The sequence below is a fragment of the Felis catus genome, chromosome A3 (assembly GCF_018350175.1).
Source record: "Felis catus isolate Fca126 chromosome A3, F.catus_Fca126_mat1.0, whole genome shotgun sequence".
Classification (NCBI taxonomy): Eukaryota; Metazoa; Chordata; class Mammalia; order Carnivora; family Felidae; genus Felis; species Felis catus.
In genome coordinates, this window is record NC_058370.1 from 119,953,791 (window position 1) to 119,968,559 (window position 14,769).

General features: G+C 44.3%; 1 long non-coding RNA gene and 1 pseudogene across 1 annotated transcript; both read right to left on the reverse strand.

Moving 5' to 3' along the window:
- Positions 1-648: 648 nt before the first annotated feature.
- On the reverse strand, positions 649-4,215 carry LOC101094091 (annotated as a pseudogene).
- An 80-nt stretch (positions 4,216-4,295) lies between these two features.
- On the reverse strand, positions 4,296-14,331 carry LOC123384583. Its single transcript, XR_006595892.1, has 2 exons — positions 14,125-14,331; positions 4,296-4,760 (listed from the first exon to the last, which is right to left on the reverse strand). It is a non-coding gene; the product is annotated as an uncharacterized LOC123384583 (long non-coding RNA).
- Between the last annotated feature and the right edge of the window lie 438 nt (positions 14,332-14,769).

Consider the following 14,769-nt stretch of genomic DNA (forward strand, 5'->3'; position numbering starts at 1 on the left):
AACCTGTGTTGGGCTCTGTGCTGACAGCTCAGAATCTTGAACCTGCTTCAAATTCTGTGTCTCCCTCTCTCTCTGCCCCTTCACTGCTTGTGCACGTGCTCTCTCTCTCTCAAAAATAAAATAAACATTAAAAAAAAATTTTTTTTAATACACTATGGCACCTGGGTGGCTCAGTCAGTTAGGCAACCAACTCTTGATTTTGGCTCAGGTTTGTGGGTTCAAGCCTCGCATTGGGCTTTGACAACGTGGAGCTTGAATGGAATTCTCTCTCACCTCCTTCTCTGCCCCTCCCCCACTCACGCTCTCACACTCTCTCTCTCTCAAAAATAAATAAATAGGGGCACCTGGGTGGCTCAGTTGGTTAAGTGTCTAACTTTGGCTCAGGTGATGATCTCACAGTTCCTGAGTTTGAGACCTGCATTGGGCTCTGTGCTGACAGCATGGAGCCTGCTTCAGATCCTCTGTGTCCCTCTCTCTGCCCCTCCCCTGCTTGCACTCTCTCTTTTTCTCTCTCAAGAGTAAAATAAACATTTAAATATAAATAAATGAAATATAAAAAAAGAAATGCATTTCTTCAAAAAAATAATAAAAATAAATGCACTTAATTAACATAGTCTCTCTTTAAAGTCAGCATTTCTGTTTAATTCACTGCCATCTGTAAGCTTTTTTTTTTTTTTTTTTCGACTGGGAAAATTATTTTCTTTGGTGTGGGCAGGCGTCTAGTCTCACAACTTCCAGAGTTGCTTCTTGATGCCAGTGGCCTTGGTGACCTTGAGCACATTGCAGCACACAGTCTTGCTTGAGAGCTGGCACTCACCCACTGTGATAATGTCGCCAACATGGATGTCTCTGAAGCAAAGGGACGGGTGCATGGATATGTTCTTGTGGTGTTTCTTGAAGCGGTTGTACTTTGGGATGCAGTGGAGGTAGTCTCAGTGGATGAAAATGGTCCTCTGTATCTTCATCGTGGCCACCACACCAGACAGAATCTGCCCTCAGATGGAGACATTACCAGTAAAGGGGCATTTCTTGTCACTATAGGTGTCCTCAGTGGCCTCCGTGGGCATCTCAAAAGCCCAGACTGTTTTTGTAGTGTTGTGGAAACTTCTCCTTGCCAATTTCTCTAAGCAGGATCCTCTTCTTATTTTGAAAGATGGTCAGCTGCTTTTGGTAGGCACGCTCAGTCTGAATGTCCACTGTCTTCCCAGCCACCTGAGGAAGGGTCTGTAAGCTTCTTTAAGCAGATAATTTCCAGGTCTGTTTTCTATCCCACCTTCTATTTCATAGGCTCATATACAGTATGTGCTCATTAAATATATAGCTGTTAGTGAGAAAGTCCTAGAAACACAGTGCAGGGCATTGTAATTTGTGTAGTGTTGGCATGTTTTTCTTCTTTGAGGTTTCTCACCAAACACCAAACATAGGTTCTCAACCTCCTCAGGTACATGACTTTTCCAGATTTCTGAAGAGCCGTGAAAGGATGCTGACTGGTGAGAATGCTTAAGATATGATAGTCTACATATAGAATACAGTCTCATCCATCATAATCACATGTAACACCGGCATCCCGGCCAGGTACAGACCCTCTGAGGTCCAACCCAAACCCAAGGCCTACATCTCATCTCTCATAGCCACAGCTCTTTTGTGTCTGACCATGAGTCCTGGGTTTTGGGGAACTTGAAATCTAGTTGAGGAAGCATAATGGATGTATATGAAACAACCCAAACTACTTACTTAATCAACATGTCAACAAATGTAAAAATCAATACACTACAACCGGGCCTGGTGGGGTAGGAGATACAACACAGACGTGGTCAGAATGCAGTGAAGTTAGTTGTAAGACAGCCATCTCCTTGGAGAAGGTGAAGTTTGAGTTAGATCTAGAAACAGGGTATGGACAGATATTGATGGAGACAGTAAAGGATGATGTAAGTGGTATTAGCATCTATGAAGGGACGGAGTCCAGTGAATGAGGTAGGAAATTAACACTCAATGTGCGGAAGGGAGTACGTAGATCTGGAGGTGGGGAACAAAAAAAGATTGGGGAAATAAGTGGGGTGATAGACATGCCTTTAAAAGCCTCAGCAAATGACACTGAGGGTCATGTGGGCACCTGAGATTGTGGGTGAAGTTTGTTTCTGGAAGTTTCTTCACTCTACAGTGGTTTTCCATGCAGGGCATTAAAGAGCGAGTACTGCATACCTAAGGGAGAAATGGAGGAGGTGGGAGGCTGTCCTGCCAAGGGGGAGCCCAGAGCCCCGGGTGGCAGTGCCGGGCAGTTGCCAACACGGAGTGTGGGACTTGGCCCTCCTTGCGTTCCACGTGGTTTGCTATAGCTGTTGTGGCCCCTCCAGTTCCAAAGGGTGACTTTTTTTTTCCTTTCTGCAATTTGGGCTCTTTACTCGGGCATCTTTGCAAACGATGGAGACTTTGTGATGTGAGGAAAAGGAAGAACTTTCCTGGTATACAGTTGTCCTAACCAATCCTGGAAGCACCCTTAATATGACCTGAACTGAAGCCACAGAAGCCCCTGAGTAGGCCCAGAGAAGCACTCAATAGTGGTGATCCAAGCCCTAGAAGGAGTCGCTATGGGGAACAGGAAGAGGTGGAGGCTGCCACGGGCTGAGCGCTGAAATGCTGAGACGAGGAACGTAATTGTGCCGACGTGGAGCAGAAGGGGGCTAACCGCAAGATGAGGAAACTGGTAAATGTGGAGAAGCAAAAAAGAGATGGGACAGCTCAGCCCTGGTGACAAGAAAGCACGTTCCTGTTCCTAGGGCTGGCTGGGCTCATGCATCCTTCTCTCTGGTTCTAGAGAGGAGCACAGAGGCAGTGCCTACAAGAGGAAGGGGCACGCATAGCTCTCTTCTCTGTCCTCCCTCACGTGACAGCAGGGACCTGAAAAACTTATCTTCCCATGTCCAAGGTGGTCTGGTGACATTCAGGAAGGTGAAGCAGCTCGGCACGCCTGCCCCTGTTGCCCGTGTGGGGACAACCCGGGTTTGCACGCAGGCAGAGCTGCCTTGCTTCTTCCGCTGAGCTCATCCCCAAATGCCCTTTGCCCTCTTCCTACAATCAGAACCTCTTCAAATAACTAACTTTAACTTTAATGGAGAAGCGCGGTGGTTCTCCACTTTGTCTGCACACTCGATCACTTGCAGGCACTTTAAAAAAAATGCAGTTCGTCTAGGATGGGTCCGAGATGTAGGGGCTTTTTCCAAAAGCATACCAGGTGAGTGGTACATTGAGAACAGCTGGATTTGCTAATCTTGAGCCACCTTAGACAGTTCGGTCAACATGGAATGTGTTGCTCTTTGGAGGTGTCTGAAAACACCACAAAAAGAATTAGCCTTTGGGAAACCAGGAAAACCTAAGAGATACCCTCCCTTGGAGACTGTGGCCCCTGGGTTGCCTCCCTGGGGAAATTCTCAAGGTTCTCTAGTGTGCCGTGTGAGCTCTGGCATCCTGAGCTTCGGCCTCCTGAGCTTCCCTCCGTAGGGCAGGATGGGAGTTCTTCACGTGATCATCGGCACACAGAAAATACCCTGGCGGCTCAGTGTAGCTGTCTCTTCATCCCGGCAGCATCCTGGACAGTTTTGTTGAAGAACACGATTGCTGTCCATAATGTAAATCTTACAAAGTCCCTTTTTTATTTTTAAGTTTACTTATTTTGAGAGAGAGTGAGCAAGGGAGTGGGGGAGAGGCAGAGAGAGAGAGGAAGAGAGAGAATCCCAAGCAGGCTCTGAGCTGTCAGCACACAACTCGCCACGGGGCTCTCATTCATGAACCGTGAAATCATGACCTGGGCCGAAATCAAGAGTCTGACACTTAACCGACTGAGCCACCCAGGCACCCCAGAAAGTTTCATTCAGAAAGGTTTTCCATGCAATTTGTCACAGACTCAGACCTCACGTGATACTATGGAGAGTGAGAACACCCCTGTCTTAGCACCGCCCTCTTCCTGGCCATCCCGTCCCCAGCCAGCCTCCCAGTTGGTCTTCTGTGCCGTCTTCATTTCACGTTTGGATAAGACTGAGAACCAATGATTCAGCCTCTGGGGGGAAGGATTTCCACATTGTTACCCACTGTGCAAAACAGCCTTTCCCTTTTATCTCTTCCAAATTTGCCTCTTTCAACCACCATCAGCCAGCCCTACCTGCCGGGATTACAAGATTTGGTGACCGCATCTGACCCAACTGTGCACACCTTTGGCATGTCGCATCTAAGCCCTCATCCTCCCCCAAAAGCCAGAGTTTGGTTTTTGCTTGTCATCATGTAAAGAACACTCTTTCTGCTTGTCATTTTAATTACTCTCTATTGAACCCTTTCCAGTCCTTTCACATCGTCCGTGAGTGCCAGAGAACAGAATGACACTCATTATGGCGTGAATTTACTATAATTTGATACAAGGATGGGATTGTGACATTTTGTTTCCAGTATTCTTATCTGCATGCTATTAGGGATTTTTGGTGGGGATTGAAGGGCAGGGCTGTGGATTCAGAACTTCAAGAAATGGTTTTCAGGTTCATTAAATTATTTTCCTTGAGCTGTGATTATCTTCTTGTTGCCCACACTGACGCTCAGCTGGCAGGCGTCTGGCCTCCCACGCAGCTCGCTAACATCCTTCTGTAGCTTTACTTCCACTGCTGTCAGCTCACTACCTGGCCAAACTTGGTGTCACAAACGACCTTGGAGATTCCACTGCGTACCTCTCCCTCGAATCATTTATAACCGTGGAAATTAAGACTTGGATGTTCAAGCTGCCGAATGAAAATGAGACAGGTTCTAGGAGAGATTTTGAAAACTATTTTTTCCTGTTCTCAAAAAAGTGCATGCTTATTTAACAGTTTGAAAATATAAACAAATACAGAGAAAATTAAAATCACTCCTAATCCCCCCCCCCACCCTGCCCCGAGATAATCTCTGCTAATATTTTGGTTTCTGTTCTTCCCATCTTTTCTTCAGGAAGGACAACACACACACACACACACACACACACACACACACACACCCCTACAAACTTTTTCCCTCTTTTTTTTTTTAAACACAAACACTGAGAAACAAAACATTATGAGTAATTGGCAATAACTGTAATTTACTACTGCAATTAACTACCTGATGCTCTCCCAGCCTTCCTCCCACAGGGTAACTATTTTCTCCTAGTCTGGGTTTATTATTCCCTTGCTTTATAAAAGTGATTTTATAAATTGTGGATTTAAAAAGTGAATTCATAAATTGTTTGGGTTTGCTTGATTTTAAGCTTTATAAAAATGGTATCATGCTGTAATCATACGTCTCTTGCTTTTTTCACTCAAAAGCACATTGGGTCACTTTACCCAAGCTGTTCTGTGTAGATACAATTCTTTCACTGTGGCTGTTGCTTAATATTTCCATTGTGGAGATACCCACAATTTATGCATTCGTTCTTCTCTTGCTGGTCACTTGGATTGTTCTTAGTCTTTTGCCATTATGAGCAGCGCTTGTACATGTCTCTTGGAAAATGTGTCAAGAAGTCTTTGGGGTGAAATCATTGGCTACAAAGCATGCAAAATTTCAGCTTCATGAAGCATTGCCAAACTAGCTGCACCAATTTACATTCCCGGGAATCAGTGCATAAGAGCTTCCAACTGATCAACCTCCTGTCCAACATTTGGAATCATCATCATAATGTTTTTCTTAATGTTTATTTATTTTTGAGAGAGAGAGCGAGAGCGAGAGTGAGAGAGCAACCTGGGGAGGGGCAGAGAGACAGAAGGACAGAGGATCTGAAGTGGGCTCTGTGCAGTGAGCCTGATGCAGGACTTGAACTCAAGAATTGCAAGATCATGACCTGAGCCAAAGTCAGACACAACCGACTGAGCCACCCAGGCACCCCTGGGAATTGTCAGACTTTACAACTTCTGCCTCTCTAGTGGGTTTATAATATTGTAGTATTAATTTGCATTTTCCTGAATACTAAAGAACTTGAGGATCTTTTCATACATACACTTGCCATGTGTGTTTGCCCTTCTGTAAAATGTCTGCTCATATTTTTGACCCTTTTCCTCTTGGGTTGTTTGTCTCTCACACATATTGTTAAGCAAAATTTGAATCATACTACACATACCATTTTGTACTTTTCCATGACATGAAACATTCTTTTACACTGTTATTTTAATGACTGTGGCACCTTCTATTTCATGGCTATCTTGTGATTTAATCAAAGTCTTGTACCTGTATATATTTTTTCAATTTTATTTTTTAGAAATAGCTCTGGTAAGATATCCTAATGCATAGATTTAATTATACATCACTAAATATCTTTATTAAAAAAGTTTCAAGGATTTGGATTTCTGGGTCAAAGGATATCAACGTTAAAAAAAATGATATATATTTCCAAATCCCTTTCCAGAAAGGTTGATTAACTTATATTCTCCAAAAAACTCTTTAACACTGGATATTAAATACCAAATATTTTGCTAATTTAATTTGTAAATTTAGCAATAAAGATAATATTTTTAAATGTTTATTGGCCACTGTGTTTCGTCTTTTCCTGGTATTCTTTCCCCAGCTTATGGTTTGCATTCAACTAAAGGTATATCTAAGTACTATATACAAATTATTTGGTTTACTTCTTTCTCCCTCTTCATGTGGTTACGTCATTCATTTGACACCCAGTTGGGTTTATTTGTTTCTCTTTGCATCTAGTTACAGGTTTAAAATTTTTTCCTATGCTTGCTGATTTAATTTAATTTAGTTTGTTATTATTTTTTAAACTTTATCTAATTAATCTCTATACCCCACATGGGGCTTGAACTCATGACCCTGAGATCAAGAGTTGCATGATCTCCTGACTGAGCCAGCCAGGTGCCCCTTAATTTTATTTTTGAACATATATAAATAACACAAACATGCATCCAGAAGGCAAAACTACCCCAAAAGATACCCTCAAAATTGTCCCTCCCTCTGTTATCCTTTCTACCTGTCTCCTCACCCAATTTTTTACAGGCAAACAATTTCATTGTTTTCTGATTTATTGTTCTTATGATGATCTTTTACTAAAAGAAGCAAATCCATTTTATTTTATTTCTTGTCTTTATTACACAAAATGTAACATACTAGAGATTTGCTTTTGCACCTTGCTTTAAAAAATTTTTTTTAATGTTTATTTATTTTTGAGAGAGAGAGAGCGCATGAGCTGGGGAGGAGCAGAGAGAGAGGGAGACACAGAATCTGAAGCAGGTCCAGGCTCTGAGCTGTCAGCACAGAGCCCGACGCGGGGCTCAAACCCACGAACCGCAAGATCATGATCTGTGCTGAAGCTGGACACTTTACTGACTGAGCCACCCAGGCACCCCTGCTTTTAAAGCTTAATAATACACCCTGGAAATTATTATAAATCAGCTCATAAAGATATTTCTCACTCCTTTTTATTGCTTCCTAGGAATCGACTGTAAGTATCATGGTTTCTTCAATTGGTCTTCTCTGTTTGGGCACTTAGGTAGCTTCCAATATTCTACAAATACAAATAATGGTACAGTGAAGAAGGGACATATGTAAGCATGCATATTATTTCTGGAGATATCTTTAGGGTAAGTTCCTAGAAGTTGGAGTGCTAGGTTGAAAGGTAAATGCACAAACCGTTCATTAGATATTGGCAAATGCCCCATTCAGAGGGGTTATACTAGTTCCCCTTCTCTGTGGTGGTATTTGTCTTCCCATAACCTCACCAACAGAGCGAGTCTCTATATGGCTATACGGTCACCCCAACATCATGTTAAAAAGTCCTTCTTTGCCTCAGCCATTTGACTGCTTATCGTATGCTAGATTTCCTAGGTGGTTGTACTGACTTCTATGCCTTCTATTCTGCTACATTGGTCTGCCTATTCATTTGCCAGAACCACATTATTTTCGTTCAAGACGCCCCACAGTAAGTTTTGATATTTGTCATCTCTCATATCTCATTTCAGTGTTTTACTAGTGATTTTTGAGTGTTTATTTTTCCATAAAAGCGTTGGCATCAATTTGTCTAGCTACAGAAAACAAGAAAAAAGCTTGTTTCTATTTTGGGGGAATCATATTAACTTTATAAATGAACATAAGGAGAACTGTCATCTTAACAATGTTGAGCTATTTTAACCGAAACCAAGGGATGTCTCTTTCGAGTATACTTTTGTGTCTTTTGGGATTGTTTTTATAGTTTTCTTTTTTCAAAGAGCCTGATTTGTTGAGACATAATTCACATACCTTTCAATTCGTCTATTTAAAGTGTATATACAATTCAGTGGTTTTAGTATAATCACAGGTTTGTGTGCCCATCGCCACAATCATTTTAGAACATTTTCATCAACTCATAAAGTTACCCCATAGCTGTTAGCAGTCATTCCCCAATCCCTCCAACCCCTCCAGCCTCCCAGCATCCACCAACCTGCTTTCTGTCTCTGTCAATTTGTTTTGTCTGGACACTCCATATCAATAGAATCATATACTATACTGTCTTCTGTGACTGGCCTCTTTCACTTGGCATAATGTTTTCAAGGTTCTTCCATGTTATAACATACACTCTGTTCTTTTTTATTGCGAAATACGATTCCACTGAATGGATGGATGTACCACATTTTGTTTACCCATTCATCAGGTGATGGAGTTTGGGGTTGTTTTAACTTTTTGGCCATAATGAGTAAGACTATGAACATTGTGTATAGGTTGTTGTGTGGGCATTTATTTTCAAGTCTCTTGGGGTATATATGTACCTAGAGGTAGAATTGTTAGGTCATATAACTTCATGTGTAATATTTTCAGGACTGCCAAGCTATTTTCTGAAAGAGCTGCACCATTTTCCTTCCCACCAGTTATGTATCAAGGTTCCAATTTCTTCACATCCTCACCAACTCTTGTTATTATCTGCGATTGTGATGGGAGCCATCACAACTGGGTTATTCAACTGGGTTAACCCTTCAACTTGGTTATTTGTGTTATGATTATGTTCGTTCATGGATTCTGGATATAAGTCCCTCACTTGTATGTTATTTGGAAATATTTACTCCCATTCTGTAGACTGTCTTTGCATTTTTTTATGGTGTCCTCTGATGCACAAAAGTATTTAATTTTGATAAAGCCAAATTTATCTGCTTTTTCTTTTGTCATTTGTGCTTGTGGGGTGTGTCTAAGGAGGCCAAGGTAATGAAGATTTACACCTATGTTTTCTTCTAAGAGTTTTATAGTTTTAACCTTTACATCTAGGTTGTTGAAGTCTTTTTTTTATATTAAAATATATTTTTTAATGTTTATTTTTGAGAGAGAGAGAGAGAGACAGAGCATGAACAGGGGAGGGTCAGAGAGAGGGAGACACAGAATCTGAAGCAGATTCCAGGCTCCAAGCTGTCAGTCCAGAGCCCAACGCGGGCCTCAAACTTGCAGACTGTGAGATCATGACCTGAGCCGAAGTCGGATGCTTAACCAACTGAGCCACCCAGGTGCCCCAAGGTTGTTGAAGTCTTGATCGGTACTGCAGAATGTGACTGTATTTGAAGATAGGGTCTTTAAAGAGATAATTAAACTAAAATGAGGTTGGTGGGCCCTACTTCACGGTGACTGGTATCCTTAGGACAGACACTCACAGTACAGAGCGAAGACCATGTGAAGACACAGGGAGGTGACGGCTATCAACGAGCTGAGGAAAGAGGCCTCAGAAGAAACCAACCCTTGTGGTACTATGATATTGGACTTTAAGCCTCCAGAACTGTGAGGAAATACATTTCTATTCCTTAGGCCAATCTGTGGTACTTTGTTATGGTAGTTCTAGCAGATTAATACAAAATCCTACTTGGTTGTGATATATTATTTTTTTAATTATGAAAACATTTTTTAAATGTGTATTATTTTTGAGAGAGAGAGAGCGAGCAAGCACAAGCAGGGGAGGGGCAGAGAGAGGAGGAGACACAGAATCTGAAGCAGGCTCCAGGCTCTGAGCTGTCAGCACAGAGTCCGATGCGGGGCTTGAACTCGTGAACCGTGAGATCATGACCTGAGCTGAAGTTGGACGCTTAACCAACTGAGCCACACAAGGGCCCAATTATTTTTTTAATTTTATTTTTTAAAGTTTGTTTCGACAGAGAGAGCATGAGCAGGGGAGGGGCGGAGAGAGAATCCCAAGCAGGCTCTGAACTGTGTGGAGCCTCATGTGGGGCTCAAACCCACAAACTGTGTGGGCTGAAATCAAGAGTCTTAACTGACAGAGCCACCCAGGTGCCCCTTATTTTCTTAAATCTTATGGGTCTTGCACTTTTTCGAGAGAAATAACTTTCTTTTCTTTTCTATTTTTAAAGTAGGCTTCACGCCCAACCCTGAGCCCAACACCAAGCCCAACGTGGGGCTTGAACTCACAACCCTGAGATCAAGACCTGAGCCGAGATCAAGAGCTGGACGCTTAACCAACTGAGCCACCCGGGTGCCCCAAGAGAAATAACTTTCTCTATTTCTTTTCTTCTGGTACAGGACTGGCAAACTGCAACCCATGGGTCAAATCAAGCTGGCTGCCCATTTTTGTAAATCCAATTTATTTGTGGGCATAGCTACACTCACTTATTTGCACATATCTATGGAGGCTTTTGCGCTACAATGGCAGAGTTGAATATTACACCTGCAAACCCCAAATGTTTGCTAATCTGGTGCTTTAAAAAAAATTTGCTGACCCTGCTTTAGTAAATACCTAGGATGGGCTTATGTGCATATTATTCCTTGAATTCTTGCATTTTAAAAACAGGTTTTTTTTTTCCTATAGAGTTCAGTGCCTGAAAAACAGCGTGGATGGGTTGATACAAAATCCTTAGCTTGCATCTTTTTTCCTTGCGTTTTTAGAAAATACTGAAAATGCTGCATCACTATTGCCTTGCTTTGCCCTTGAAAAGTCTAATGCCAAATATTTTGGTCACCAGGTTCCATAACAGACTATCTACCCTGAAACGTAATGGCTTAAAGTGAGAACTGTTTTGATTATAATCTCACAATCTTTGGGGTCAGGAATTTGGGTGGGGGTTGGCTGGATGATTCTTCTGTTCCACATGGCTTCCCCTGGGGTCACTCAGTGGTATTCAGCTGATGGCTGAACTGATATAGAGCATTCATGATGACTTCACTCATATCAGCTGGGATCAGCTAGCCTCCTTCCGTCTCTGTGCCGTCTCAGAACCTCTCCACGGGGAGTTAGATGGTATATATTGTGGCCCAGGGCTTCAAGAGCAAGTGCTTTCAAAGACCCAGGTGGATTCTTCAAGACAAGACCTAGGCTTGGAATATACATCACATCTCATATACATCACACATTCTATTGGTCAGACAATTCACGTGGGCCAGCCTGGATCAAAAGAAGTGACAAAGAATTTGCAGACATCTTGAATGTACTGCGTCCTAATTTCCTTACCCTTTTAAGTAATTTGAACTTTTTGCATGGAGGCTTTGAAAGTTATTAAAGTTTATTTTTGAGGAATGTCTACACCCAGCATGGGGCTTGAACTCATGACCCCCGAGATCAAGAGTCACATGCTCCTCCAACTGAGCCAGCCAGGCACCCCCAAAATTATTATTTTTGTCTAACAGTTTGAAGAGTCTAGCTCTCAGAATTGGTCATTCTGTGATGATTTCCCCAAGTACATGGCAGCCCTTTCATTATGTATGTGTACGTTTTCTGATTTCCAGAAAGTTTCATTCTATGTGGAACTTTAGCTACACATTGGACGTTCTTTGCTTGGACTCAAATGACATTCCAAATGGAGAGAGAAATAAGCACAGAGGTATGGAGGCAAGGGAAAGTAGGAACATTCCAGGAGTTTGGATGCACAAAAGACGCAGTGAGGAGATAGATGAGGGCCAGAGAAATGGAAGGTCTTGTGTGCCATGCTGAGCAGCGACATATATAGGCAGCATATTTTTGAAAGTGTTTTCTGACACGCAGTATGGAATATGGAATGGAAGGAACCAGACTACAAGAGAGGGACAAGAGCAAAGGCTATTGCATTAGTCCAGTGAGAGGCTTAGCTACGAGGGACAGATTCTAGAGTTATTTATGAGGAGAATCAACAGGATTGTTGAGTGTGGTGGGGACGGGAAGGAAGGAATCAAGGATGACTCCCAGGTTTCTGGACTGGGCAGCTGAGCAACGGTAATGCTGAACGGCTTTAGATGTGCAGAACTTGGGATGTCTGTAGGACATCTAAGTGGGGAAGTCCAGTAGGCTTCTGTGTCTCTGGAACTCAGATGAGTGGGCAGAGTCAGATAATGCTCCGGGAGTTGCTGGTAAACATGGCCAATGAAGAGTGAATGGAATGAGTCAAGGAGAATGGGCGGGGTGAACTGAAAGCTGAACACAGAACCCTGGAGACAGAGGAGTGTTCAGAGAAGTCAGGAGGTAGTCATGCCACGAAGTCCAAGGTAGTTTCAAAAAGACTGGAGTGCTCTGTGTTGTCAAATGCCACCAAGAACTCACTACCTGACTCAAAACTGGCCTGTGGCATGTAGGATTAAGCAAGACCTAAATGACTGAGAGCAGCACCGTGATGTGGTGGGGACAGAAGTCACATAGCCATGGGTTGAGAAGGGGGAGGCTGCCGTGTTGGCAGAGTAGAAGTGCAAACTACTTTTAAGGCGTTTGTGAAGGCAAATTACAGAAAGGGAGCAAGTGGTAACCAGAAGACAGTCCAGAGTGACAGAGGGGTTTCTTTTTCTTGAGGACAGGAAAAGCTTGAACATGACAGATGGTGAAGGAAAAAGGTAAGAGTCGATAATTTTGGGAGTGAGAGAGGGAGCGTGATCGAAATATGTTTGAAAGGAGTTTTCTGAGGATGTGGGAGGTGATGAGGTACAGAACCGTGATGGAGAGATGCTAATACAAGTGTATTTAAAGAAGTTAATTCCCAGAGTGCTTTATTATAGTCTAGCTCACATACTGATATTACCTAGGTTTCGATCAATATGGCAAATATAGCAGACAGTATTGACATATTTATTTTACATCATTTACACGTCTTTTCTCCGAAGGGTAGGATCAATGTTTTACCCTTTCAAAGCCTCCCACGTAGTTGGTTCTCAATAAGTGGTAAATGAATAAATAAGACGTCTCTTGCCTGTATTCTGAGTATCTTAGCATATTCAGAACACAGTCAAGATCCTGAATACAAATGAAAAAGTCTTCTAAGCATGAAAAATAGTCCTAAAATTCATGTGTGAAAGGTGATGTCCTTTTTTTTGAGGAGCCTGTTTACCCTTACTTAACAAAGTTAGTTACCAGCATTTCCTTCACCAGAGGAGTTTAAAAATAGGAAAATGTGAGGAGGAGGAAGAGGATGTTCTAAAGGCAGGCAGGCATGCAGGCAGACAGCAGCAGGAGGTGGTACGATCTGCCTTACCATAAGGTGCCAAAAAGCAGTGAAAAACCAGACGTTAAAGCATACTGGCTTGGGGGCTCTTGGCTTAGGGACTTACATCATGGGCTCACATATCAGTAGCCCTTGAAGGACACCGCTGTTTTGAGCCTTGAGAAAGGCTCATCACTGAGAAAAATGATCCTTTGAACCATCAAAAAAAAAAAAAAAAAGTTTAGCTGTTTCTAATTTCGAATCATCTATGTTTGGAAAGGGTTCTATCAAAAATGGATAATACTAAAACACAAAAGCTGATGCTGAGATGGTAAACTTGGGTAGCCCTCTGTTCCTTTGCCCAAGCTGTTTACCTAGCCTTGGATGCACTCCTTTTTTTCTCTTAGGACGTCTTTCTTTTTCTTCCTTCCAGACTGAACGCAAACGCCACCTCTCCCTGGAGCCCCTCCACGCGGTTCCAGCGGAAGTAATCTCTTCCTCCTCTGCCCTCCCACAGCATCTCCCTGTGGCTTTGCTTTGCATGGGTCACCAGACCTGGTTGTTTACACGGCTGCTTTTGCACTAAATTATGCGCACCTCGAGACCGGGGGCCGTGACCGTGACCGTGACCGTGACGGTGCACCTACACAGCACCTGGTACAGCGCTAGGCACGGAGTCGGTGCTCAGGCAACGCTTGCTGAGTTGAATTAATTTGGAAAAACCACTCAGGGCAAGATCTCTTGCTCGAGGCGCGGATGAATGATTCATGGGGTGGTTCTTTGCATTCTTTACCTTATAGTCACGTCGTGCCGAGTATCCAGCTGCCTCGCACATACCTGTGGAATTGAAACGCACCTCGGCCGCCCGCCGCCAGGGTGAGCGACCAGCCCGAAGGGGGCAGGTTTCCCTCGCAGGTCTGCGAGCCGCCTGGCGAGCTGGGGGGGACGGGTCCCGCTCGGCCGCAGGGGGCGGGGTTCGAAGGGAACTCGGCCCGCTCGCCCGCCCCCTCCTCGGCGCGGCGGAAGCCCCGCCCCCGGCCGCGTGCTCGCGCAGGCGGCGCGTGCCCGCCCCCCGCCCTGCGCCCTCGCGCCCTCGCGCCCTCGCGCCGGGGGCGGGCTTGCTGCGCGTGCCGGGCGGGGAAACGGCGCGAGCCGGGCGCCTGAGAACGTTCGCCGCGGGGGCGGCTCCGGGGCCTGAGCGGGCGCAGCCGCCACCTCAGCCGCCGGGGCCGGGCCGGAGGAGGCGGAGGAGGCTGCGGCCGCCCGAGACCCTCTCGACGTCCCCAGCTCCGGCCGGGAAGTGAGTGAGGTGGGGGGGTTTGCGGCGGCGGCCGCGGGCTGCGGGAGAGGAGCGCGGTGCTGGAGCCTCGCGCCCGCGAGGAGCGGGAAGGAGCCCTCGCAGCGCCCAGACCTCAGGAGCCTGCGGGGGTGCAGGGCC